Below are 10759 nucleotides of genomic sequence, written 5' to 3' on the forward strand. Positions count from 1 at the left end.
TCGTGTTGTAGCCCACGTCCCTGAGTGTAATGTGCTGCTCACCCGTATGGCTGGCGACTCGGATCCCGTGTATTCCTCGCTCCTCTGTGGCGGTACTGGTCCTTTCGTGTGGCTGAGCCTCCGGGCTTCTGTTGGCCAGGAGACCAACAATCTCCTGCCTTGCGGTATCTGCTGCTGGGCTTGAAGGGTCCCACAGCCTCGGACTCCGGTGTCCGGTCCTCTGTATCTACTCCGGCTAGGACGAGCTCTGCACAGCTCCAGTCCTCAGCTCCTTGCTCCTTAGTCCTATCAGACTCCTGACACTGACTAGACTCAACTTAGACTCCGGCTAGACTGACTAACCCCGCCTCCAGATCCAGTTATATAGGGCAGGATCCTCCCCTCTCTGGTCTGGAGCTGGAGGTGTTGAATGTTGTGTGGCCCTGACCAGGAAACCCCTGTTTTGCTCCCAGACATGGTATTACTACAACTGTGGCAACCAGACCCTCTGGGGTGCCACACTCACACAGGGGTAAGCTTCAGTACCTTTACTGGTAATGTTGCAGGCTCGGTCCAGGGTACTCCAGGCGAAGGGCACACTTTTGGACTCTCCCCAGTGAGCAGGTATAGGGCCTCCTGATCTGTTGCTTAATTCTCTAAGCTTCTGACCTGCCTGGAGCTAGGCCTAGCTTGGTTACTGTCTCTCTTTGCACCTGCTGACCTGGTGGTAGGGCCTTCTCTTTGGAGATCACTCTCCCTCCGGGACCTCCGTGACTCCTAGCCCCTGGTACTGTAATCAGCGTTTGGTGAACCTGGGACCTGTAGTCCTCCAGGGGTTCCAGTGGTTCCTACTGGGTATAAAGGGTCCCTGTAGGCGCGGACCCGGTGTCCGGTATATATGTCGGGGTGAGCCTGGTATGCTCCTCTTCCCCCTCGCTACTTCTTCCTTCTCCTCTCGCCTTCGGCCCACTCAAGGCCCTCACTAGGCCTTCACACGTGCTGTAGGCCTTGGCTCGCCTAAGCACAGCAGCCAGCGTGCTGCCTCTTCGCTGCTCTCTGAGCGTCAGCACGCTCAAGCTCAACTCTGAGCTCTGTCCCTCTCTGTCTCTAAGCAGGAACTAATCTCTAACTGAGCTGCCTGGCTCCACCCTCCCTATATATATCCCTAACGGGCTCCCTCTGGTGGTCTGATGAGGTAGAGTGGAGGTTTGTGAATGTGTGAGGGTCTCTTGTGGAGAAGTCCATCTGGGTTCTGTGGCACCAATGCGCAGCAGGGCGCCACAGTAACACTCAGGAGTTAATACAAAGTGTACGAAAACCAAGATGGATAGAACCATTTCGAACAATGGCCTTTTGACAGATCCTTCAATTGCAATAAACCAAAAGGTTGAAAGGGACAACTGATGAGACAGATCTTTGTACTCTATCGGCCATCATACCATTTGCATTCAAGGTTCTCCTTCTCGTACTTTTCCTCTTTCTTATCCTCCCTTACTCTCATGACCAAACTCCATTTCTTTAGAGTTAATTTTGTCCTTCTACACGATGAGGTCAACAATGATCAAAGTCATCTAGTTCCCATCATGGTTTTAAGGCTTTGTGACCCCAAAATCCTCAGTGGTTCATTTAATAAAGATTTAAAGTTTGATTCTCTTGGGGAGCTGTGAAACTGAGCTGTCTATATGCTTAGTGCCTATTTCTTACCATGTGTGGCTTCAAAGTTCTTCCTAATCATTCTCCAATTTTCATCTTTAGTTCCAAAAAATAGGAAAAAGAGGAACAGATTTTTTTTAAATCCTTCTGATCACTCAAAAAAGGGGATAAAAATTGCACAAATTAAATAATTTCATTTTTTTTAAACTAGTAACCTTTAAGGCAATGTTCTCCAACCTTAACATGTAATGACAGCCTGACACACCACCTTCCATCTATCCCATACTGACCCTTTCCAAATTATTGGTAGTTTAGAAAAATGTAGGGGACAGACAAAAAGTAAGAAATGACTGCAGAATCTGACTACACAAGCTTTGCTTGTAGTCTGTTGCTATGGAAACACAGACTGAACAAGAGCTTTAGAACATTCATCGTACAATACCTTTCAGCCTCTGAATATGGTCTTCATCAGGTAACAATGGCAGTGAGATGGCACACACACAAGTCTCCTAAGGATAGACAATCAATATATAGATTCATGTTTAAGTTATGGATTTATCAACCACAAGAAAAGTATTTTATTTAATTTTAGTTTGTATTTTTTTTTTACTTATTCTTTTATAGAAATGTATTAATGTAAAATAGCCAAACTAAAGTCATCAAAACCTTAATATTTTGGCCTGGACATCCCCGTGACAGTATGATTCCAGGTAGTAATGATAGCTTCTGTCCAGCAGGGGGCAATATTGCACATAATCAATTAAAAGGAGATGTCCAGCCAAGACAAAGCCCGGAATGGTGTACAAGAAGACCGGAGGCTAATTTTGCAGCTTTTGAATCGGCCATATGTAGTTATGATACATTTGCACATCAGTCAGACAGGGCATGTCATAAAATTGTGAAAATCAATACCTTAAAGGGGTTTTCCAGATTGCTCCAGGAAACAAGGATTTTCTCAATTTTTTTTTTAACTGAGCCGCACTCACCCTCCCTGGGTCCAGAGCTGAGCCTTCAAAGCTGCTTCAGGTGTCAGTTATTGTCTGCAGGGCTGATGTCATTAAACCTACAAAAAGTGGAGTATAAAACCCTCAAAAAGCAGTTGTAAGTGTATAAGATAATCTTTATTAATAGAAAAATTCAAATCACATATATCACGTATAACAATAGATCAGACGGGGTAGGAAAAACACGATGCAGAAATGGCAATTATGGATGGGTCCCCCATAGGGTAAGAATTAACCAGCCTACCATAAAGAATCGCACAATCAATAAGTCAAATCCATAGTGCAAGTACAAGAGAGTCATATATTATGGACTGGAGGCCTAAGTGGCAAGGAGAGAAGTCCAGACGGTCATACCAAGACAGTAAGTGCAGTGAAAGGCTTACCCATAGGGACACAGATAACCACCAAGCCAGACTGCAGCCCCGACGCGCGTTTCGCGTAGCTTCCTCGGGGGGCCGTGGCTGTGGGGAGGGTAGGCGCCATTAAATACCTTTGGTAACATCGCTGTTAATTGCAGCGCATGCGGAGTGACGTATGTCCCCCCGTACCGCGTCACATCCGGCCAGTTTCCCGGGGAGATCGCGGGCAGCGACGCACAAAAATGACGTCACTACCCACAATCCCCGCGTACGGAAGCCCGACAGGACGCAGCCGGACGAGGACAGCACTGCGCATGCGCGACTCAGCGGCAGCCATAATAAGTAAGGGCAACTAAGAGGGCAACAACATCCATAAAGGAAGAGAGGCAAGGGACAGAAAGATATGAAAATAACTATTTCAATGGAGGCAAGAAAAAGAATACCTAAAGTACCACAATTACTCCCAATGATATGTTATTCATCACCATACCACAAAAAGGACATATATATAAAAGATAAGGTATCCATGCAAATATAGTAGATAAATGTCCATCATGTCCATAGCGATGATTTGCGGCACTCGGTATTCATGTAGATTGACTTTGCCACTCTCAGAAGGATATGTTCCAAAACTGTCTCACACATGGTTAAGCGGTATAATCAATGGTGCCCAAGTACACAAACTATAAATAAGGAAACAAAAAATATAACAATGACAAAAAGAATAAAAACCACAATAAAAACAAGGGAGACATGAGCCTACAAGAATGAAGAGAAACTATTATATTCATTAAGGCCACCAGGGGTCACCGTGTCCAAAGTTGCAATCCAACGACACTCCAGCCGCGCCAAAGTGCGTTTGTAATCACCTCCCCTGGTACCCAAGTGTACCATATCAATGCCTACGAATCTGAGGAGTGAGGGATCGCAATTATGGCGCAGCCTGAAGTGCCGCGGGACGGACTTTAACGTCGCCACATCCAACACATCTCTAGCAGCAACCACGTCCCTGACGTGCTCCCTGACACGAACACGAAATTCACGGGACGTAAGTCCCACATAATTCAAATTGCAAGGGCATGTAGCCAGATAAACAATGTGTGTAGAGCTACAGGAGATATGGTGTGTGATTTTGTATTCTCTGCCATGATTGACAGAGAAAGATTTCGCACGGACTATATTTCTACAGGCCATGCACGAGCCACAAGGGTAACATCCCCACCTAGATTGGGTCACCCCAAAAGGGGTAGGGGTAGGGGCAACGTAGTGGCTCTTAACCAATGAATCTTTCACACTCCTCCCCCTTCGAGCTGTCATCAATGGTCTATTGGGCAAAATTTTATTGAGTGTCGGCTCAGTTTTAAGGATGGACCAATGTTTAATAAGAATCCCACGGATAGCCTGCCAGTGGCTGTTATACGTCGATATGAACCTAATCGGAGGGTCCCTTTCAGATGGTTTCATAGTAGTAGTCAGAAGGAGGTCCCGTGGAGTCCCTTTAGCCCGTCTGTAGCCTCTTTTGATACTCCGTGCGCTGTAACCACGTTCATGAAATCTTTGATGGAGGTCCCGAGACTGAGCCTCAAATGCCGCATCCGTTGAACAAATACGTTTAGTCCTAAGATACTGTCCAACGGGAATGGCCCGAATGGTAGCAGATGTATGAGCTGATGTTGCATGAAGTAATGCATTGACTGATGTTTTCTTATGAAAGATATCAGTCTGCGACAGGCCATCCCGTTGGACAGTAATACTAATGTCCAAAAAATCAATGCAAGTGGAATTCCAAATATATGTTAGTTTGATGTTACGATCATTAGAATTCAAAGAAGCAATAAAATTATGAAGCTCAGTCTCGGGACCCTGCCAAATAATAAATATATCATCTATATATCTATACCAGCACTGCGCATGGGTAGCGGCACCCACGCCATCCCCAAAAATCTCCCTCTCCCAAAATCCGTTCATATCGACGTATAACAGCCACTGGCAGGCTATCCGTGGGATTCTTATTAAACATTGGTCCATCCTTAAAACTGAGCCGACACTCAATAAAATTTTGCCCAATAGACCATTGATGACAGCTCGAAGGGGGAGGAGTGTGAAAGATTCATTGGTTAAGAGCCACTACGTTGCCCCTACCCCTACCCCTTTTGGGGTGACCCAATCTAGGTGGGGATGTTACCCTTGTGGCTCGTGCATGGCCTGTAGAAATATAGTCCGTGCGAAATCTTTCTCTGTCAATCATGGCAGAGAATACAAAATCACACACCATATCTCCTGTAGCTCTACACACATTGTTTATCTGGCTACATGCCCTTGCAATTTGAATTATGTGGGACTTACGTCCCGTGAATTTCGTGTTCGTGTCAGGGAGCACGTCAGGGACGTGGTTGCTGCTAGAGATGTGTTGGATGTGCCATAATTGCGATCCCTCACTCCTCAGATTCGTAGGCATTGATATGGTACACTTGGGTACCAGGGGAGGTGATTACAAACGCACTTTGGCGCGGCTGGAGTGTCGTTGGATTGCAACTTTGGACACGGTGACCCCTGGTGGCCTTAATGAATAGAATAGTTTCTCTTCATTCTTGTAGGCTCATGTCTCCCTTGTTTTTATTGTGGTTTTTATTCTTTTTCTCATTGTTATATTTTTTGTTTCCTTATTTATAGTTTGTGTACTTGGGCACCATTGATTATACCGCTTAACCATGTGTGAGACAGTTTTGGAACATATCCTTCTGAGAGTGGCAAAGTCAATCTACATGAATACCGAGTGCCGCAAATCATCGCTATGGACATGATGGACATTTATCTACTATATTTGCATGGATACCTTATCTTTTATATATATGTCCTTTTTGTGGTATGGTGACATAGTTATTTTCATATCTTTCTGTCCCTTGCCTCTCTTCCTTTATGGATGTTGTTGCCCTCTTAGTTGCCCTTACTTATTATGGCTGCCGCTGAGTCGCGCATGCGCAGTGCTATCTTCGTCCGGCTGCGTCCTGTCGGGCTTCCGTACGCGGGGACTGTGGGTAGTGACGTCATTTTTGTGCGTCGCTGCCCGCGATCTCCCTGGGAAACTGGCCGGATGTGACGCGGTACGGGGGGACATACGTCACTCCGCATGCGCTGCAATTAACAGCGGTGTTACCAAAGGTATTTAATGGCGCCTACCCTCCCCACAGCCACGGCCCCCCGAGGAAGCTACGCGAAACGCGCGTCGGGGCTGAAGTCTGGCTGGGTGGTTATCTGTGTCCCTATGGGTAAGCCTTTCACTGCACTTACTGTCTTGGTATGACCGTCTGGACTTCTCTCCTTGCCACGTAGGCCTCCAGTCCATAATATATGACTCTCTGGTACTTGCACTATGGATTTGACTTATTGATTGTGCGATTCTTTATGGTAGGCTGGTCAATTCTTACCCTATGGGGGACCCATCCATAATTGCCATTTTTGCATCGTGTTTTTCCTACCCCGTCTGATCTATTGTTATACGTGATATATGTGATTTTAATTTTTCTATTAATAAAGATTATCTTATACACTTACAACTGCTTTTTGAGGGTTTTATACTCCACTTTTTGTAGGTTTAATGTTTGTTAGGGAGTACCCTGACCATTTATTATGTCATTATATTATGGTGTTCGGTCCATTTTTTTCTATTTTTTTCTACTGATGTCATGTCAAATGCGCTGCAGCCAATCAGTGAGCTCAATGGTTCTTCGCAGCTTGTGCGGCCACTGAGCTCGTTGATTGGCTGCAGCGCTGTTGACATAAACTCAGGTCTGCAGACAGTAACAGACACCAGGAGAATCAGCGCTCGACTAACGAAGAGGGATCCGGGTGACAGAAATCACACTTTGGGCCAGATGAAAGGATATTTGGTCCTCATGCACATGTAACCCGTAGATCTGTGGAATGAACCCCTAGACTCATTTATTCCACATGCATGGATCCAATATGTCACATGAGGTCCAAATATCCTTTATTGTAAGTTTAGTGATTGGCTGCATCGGTGATGCAAGCTGTAGTTGTGACATCACTGGTGCAGCCGGTAGACCGTAGCAGCGGTGGAGAGGCAGCGTTGGACTCGGGGAGGGTAAATAACATCTCATTTTATTACATTAACCCGAAGCCAGAAAACCTATAAGCGAAAAACACCTACGCAGTAGTCTGAGGGCATGTAATAGGGATTGTCCACTAGAGTAGATTGGGAAATCTAATTGTCCAGCCCTGCTATATGCCCACCACACATTAATGATTGGCAGAAGTATGTGATCGGACAGCCATGTAGCCTCATTGCCTATATACCTTCTTGGGGTATGGATCTCCATTTTTGGAACTGGATGAAGGAGAAGCTGCAGAAGATACAAACCCTGCACCATCCAGTGTATCTGAATCTACTCTAACCAATAAGGTTTGTGCACTAAAGCTTGTGAACTCGAGTCCTGATGGCTGAACTGCTCTCCTGGACTCTTTATTTTACATCTTGGAGTCCAGCCAAGGAAGAGTAAAGCCGGTGTCACTCCCACATTTCTATTTTCCATTGTTGTAGGCACAACCAGCTCTATGACAAGTTTCAACTCTTACACATTGCTCTCCACATTTACACTTGTCGGTAGTTGGGAGAACAAAACTATGTTGCAGTAGTCCATGGGGCAGGATCAGGACCGGCTTCTCCAAGACCAGTTTATTTCAGCAATTGCAACTTGTGGCCCACTCTCCTGGACTTGGTGTGGGTGGAAGACATGATCCCATTGTAGGCATGATCTGCTAGGAAAAGGAAGGTGAGAGCAAATGTCCTCATGATATTACAATGTCCGCATAGCAAAATAAAACTCAACTCAGAATGCAGAAGGTGCCAATGGAAATAAGGAATAGGACTGGTACTACTGGCACACACATCTCTAGCTTAGACACCAGGCAAGAGACTGTTGAACCACAAGGGTGAGAGATGAGAGCTGGTCTCTGCTAGGCTAGAGGTGTCCATGGGTGAGGTCCAAGCTGTGGTGGCTCCTTCTTCTTACAGCACAAAAGGCAGCGACTCCTCTTCCCAATCTTACAAGATTTGGGACATAAATGTAAGTGAATGATTACAAGAATTTTTGAAAATTTGTTGCACCACTACTATCCATTATATTTCCAATAGGGTGAAGGAGTAACATACACAATTCAATCTTAAAAAGGTTTTTTTTTTTTTAGACTAAAAAATGATTGCTCAAATGGCTTATAAGAAAAGAAAAAATATTTTTCATTTTTCATCCATACAATATAATTTAGCTATAAAAAAGAAACGACATTTGTAATAAATATGCCATATAAATTGATAAAAAAAAAAAAGTAAATGCCGTATTTTCAAACTTTAAAACACTGCTAATATTAGGATTCACAGCAAAAAAAAAGTAGAAAAAAATGATAGCTGTTACAACTTTACATTTTTATCTTTATATTACTACATTTTATGCTTTTTAGTTGTTTTCTTCATGCTGGTCTGATCTACTAATGAAAGGTTACAGGACCAGTAAACATAGCACTGGCCCCCATTGGCTACATAATCATGGCATATAACGTATTCCTCCAAAGACACCATATTAAAAAAAAAAATGATATTCTTTCTGCACTGCCCTCTCCTGTGTGTTAATGTATGAGACTTCATATTATTATTTGAAAAACCCCTTGGACTCTTCACAGTGTGTGCGCTCTGCCTCCTGGCAGCCACAGTGAGAGGTGAGCAAGAGCAGGGTCTTCACAGTGTGTGCGCTCTGCCTCCTGGCAGCCACAGTGAGAGGAGAGCAAGAGCAGAGTCTTCACAGTGTGTGCGCTCTGCCTCCTGGCAGCCACAGTGAGAGGTGAGCAAGAGCAGAGTCTTCACAGTGTGTGCACTTTGCCTCCTGGCAGACACAGTGAGAGGAGAGCAAGAGCAGAGTCTTCACAGTGTGTGCACTTTGCCTCCTGGCAGACACAGTGAGAGGAGAGCAAGAGCAGAGTCTTCACAGTGTGTGCACTTTGCCTCCTGGCAGACACAGTGAGAGGAGAGCAAGAGCAGAGTCTTCACAGTGTGATTACTCTCCTTCCTGGCAGACACAGTGAAGGCAGAGCAAGAGCAGAGTCTTCACAGTGTGTGCGCTCTGCCTCCTGACAGCTACCATGAGATGAGAGCAAAAGTTGAATCTCCACAGTGTGCACTCTGTCTCCTGACAGCCACAGTGAAGGGAGAGCAAGAGCAGAGTCTTCACAGTGTGTGTGCTCTTCCTCTTGGCAGCTGCAGTGAAAGAAGAGCGAGTGCAGAGTGTTCACAGTGTGCGCACTCTGCCTCCTGGCAGCCATACTGAGGGGTTGAGGGGAGAACAAGAGCAGAGACTTCACAGTGTGTGCACTCTGCCTCCTGGCAGCCATACTGAGGGGTTGAGGGGAGAGCAAGAGCAGACACTTCAAAGTGTGTGCGAACTGCATCCTGGCAGCTACAGGGAGAGGAGAACAAGAGCAGAGTCTTCACAGTGTGTGCGCTCTGCCCTCCTGGCAGCTACAGTGAGAGGAGAGCAAGAGTAGAGCCTTCACAGTGTGTGCGCTCTTCCTCCTGGCAGGCTCAGTGAAAGGAGAGCAAGAGCAGAGTCTTCACAGTGTGTGCACTCTGCCCTCCTGGCAGCCACAGTGAGAGGAGAGCAAGAGCAGAGTCTTCATAGTGTGTGCGCTCTAACTTCTGGCAGCCACAGTAAAAGGAGAGCAAGAGCAGAGTCTTCACAGTGTGTGCGCTCCGCCTCCTGGCAGTTAGAGTGAGAGGACAGCAAGAGCAGAGTCTTCACAGTGTGTGTGATCTACCTCCTGGCATCTACAGTGAGCGGAAAGGAAGAGCAGAGTCTTCTCAGTGTGTGCGCTCTGCCTCCTGGCAACCACAGTGAAAAAAGAGCAAGAGCAGAGTCTTCACAGTGTGTCCACTCTGCCTTCTGGCAGCCACAGTGAGGGGATGAGGGGAAAGGAAGGGCAGAGTTTTCACAGTCTGCACGCTTGTTACGATACTGGTGTAGCACTGCTGGAATTCAGTAGCCGGAGGAGCACAAGCAGGAACAGCAAGGGGTAATAGAAGTCCTTGGAGAAAGCAAAGGAGTCATAGGAAACAATTCATAGATAAATGAGAACAGTCTGGATAAGAAAGTTCAAGAGCTGGAGACTGGAACTAGACTAACAGCTAGACACAATATTCAAGCAATGAGTGAGGGATCCATGTGCTTTTTAGTAGGCCCAAACAGGAAACAATATGATTTCCACAGGTTCAGAATCTGCCATCTTAGCAAAGGGCAATTGAAGAACACAACAGCAGCCTCCAGTGGTAAGGAATGGAATTGCAGCACAATTATCAAGGTGAACAATAGCAGCCACTAGTGTTCAAACTATAGAAGAACAACGGGAATCCTGACAGAGGGGAGAGCAAGAGCGCAGTCTTCACAGTGTGTGCGGTTTGCATCCTGGCAGCTACAGTGAGAGGAGAGCAATAGCACAGTCTTCACAGTGTGCGCACTCTGCCTCCTAGCAGCCACAGTGGGAGGAGAGCAAGAGCAAAGTCTTCACAGTGAGTGCGCTCTCCCTCCTGGCAGCCACAGTGGAAGGAAAGCAAGTGCAGAGTCTTCACAGTGTGTGCGCTCTCCCTCCTGGCAACCATAGCGGGAGGAAAGCAAGAGCAAAGTCTTCAGAGAGGGTGCGCGCTCCCTCCTGGCAGCCACAGTGGGAGGAGAGCAAGAGCAAAGTCTTCACAGTGTGTGC

This window comes from Phyllobates terribilis, unplaced genomic scaffold, assembly GCF_046119375.1.
Source record: "Phyllobates terribilis strain yellow unplaced genomic scaffold, ASM4611937v1 Scaffold_10__3_contigs__length_209671492, whole genome shotgun sequence".
In the NCBI taxonomy this organism is placed as follows: Eukaryota; Metazoa; Chordata; class Amphibia; order Anura; family Dendrobatidae; genus Phyllobates; species Phyllobates terribilis.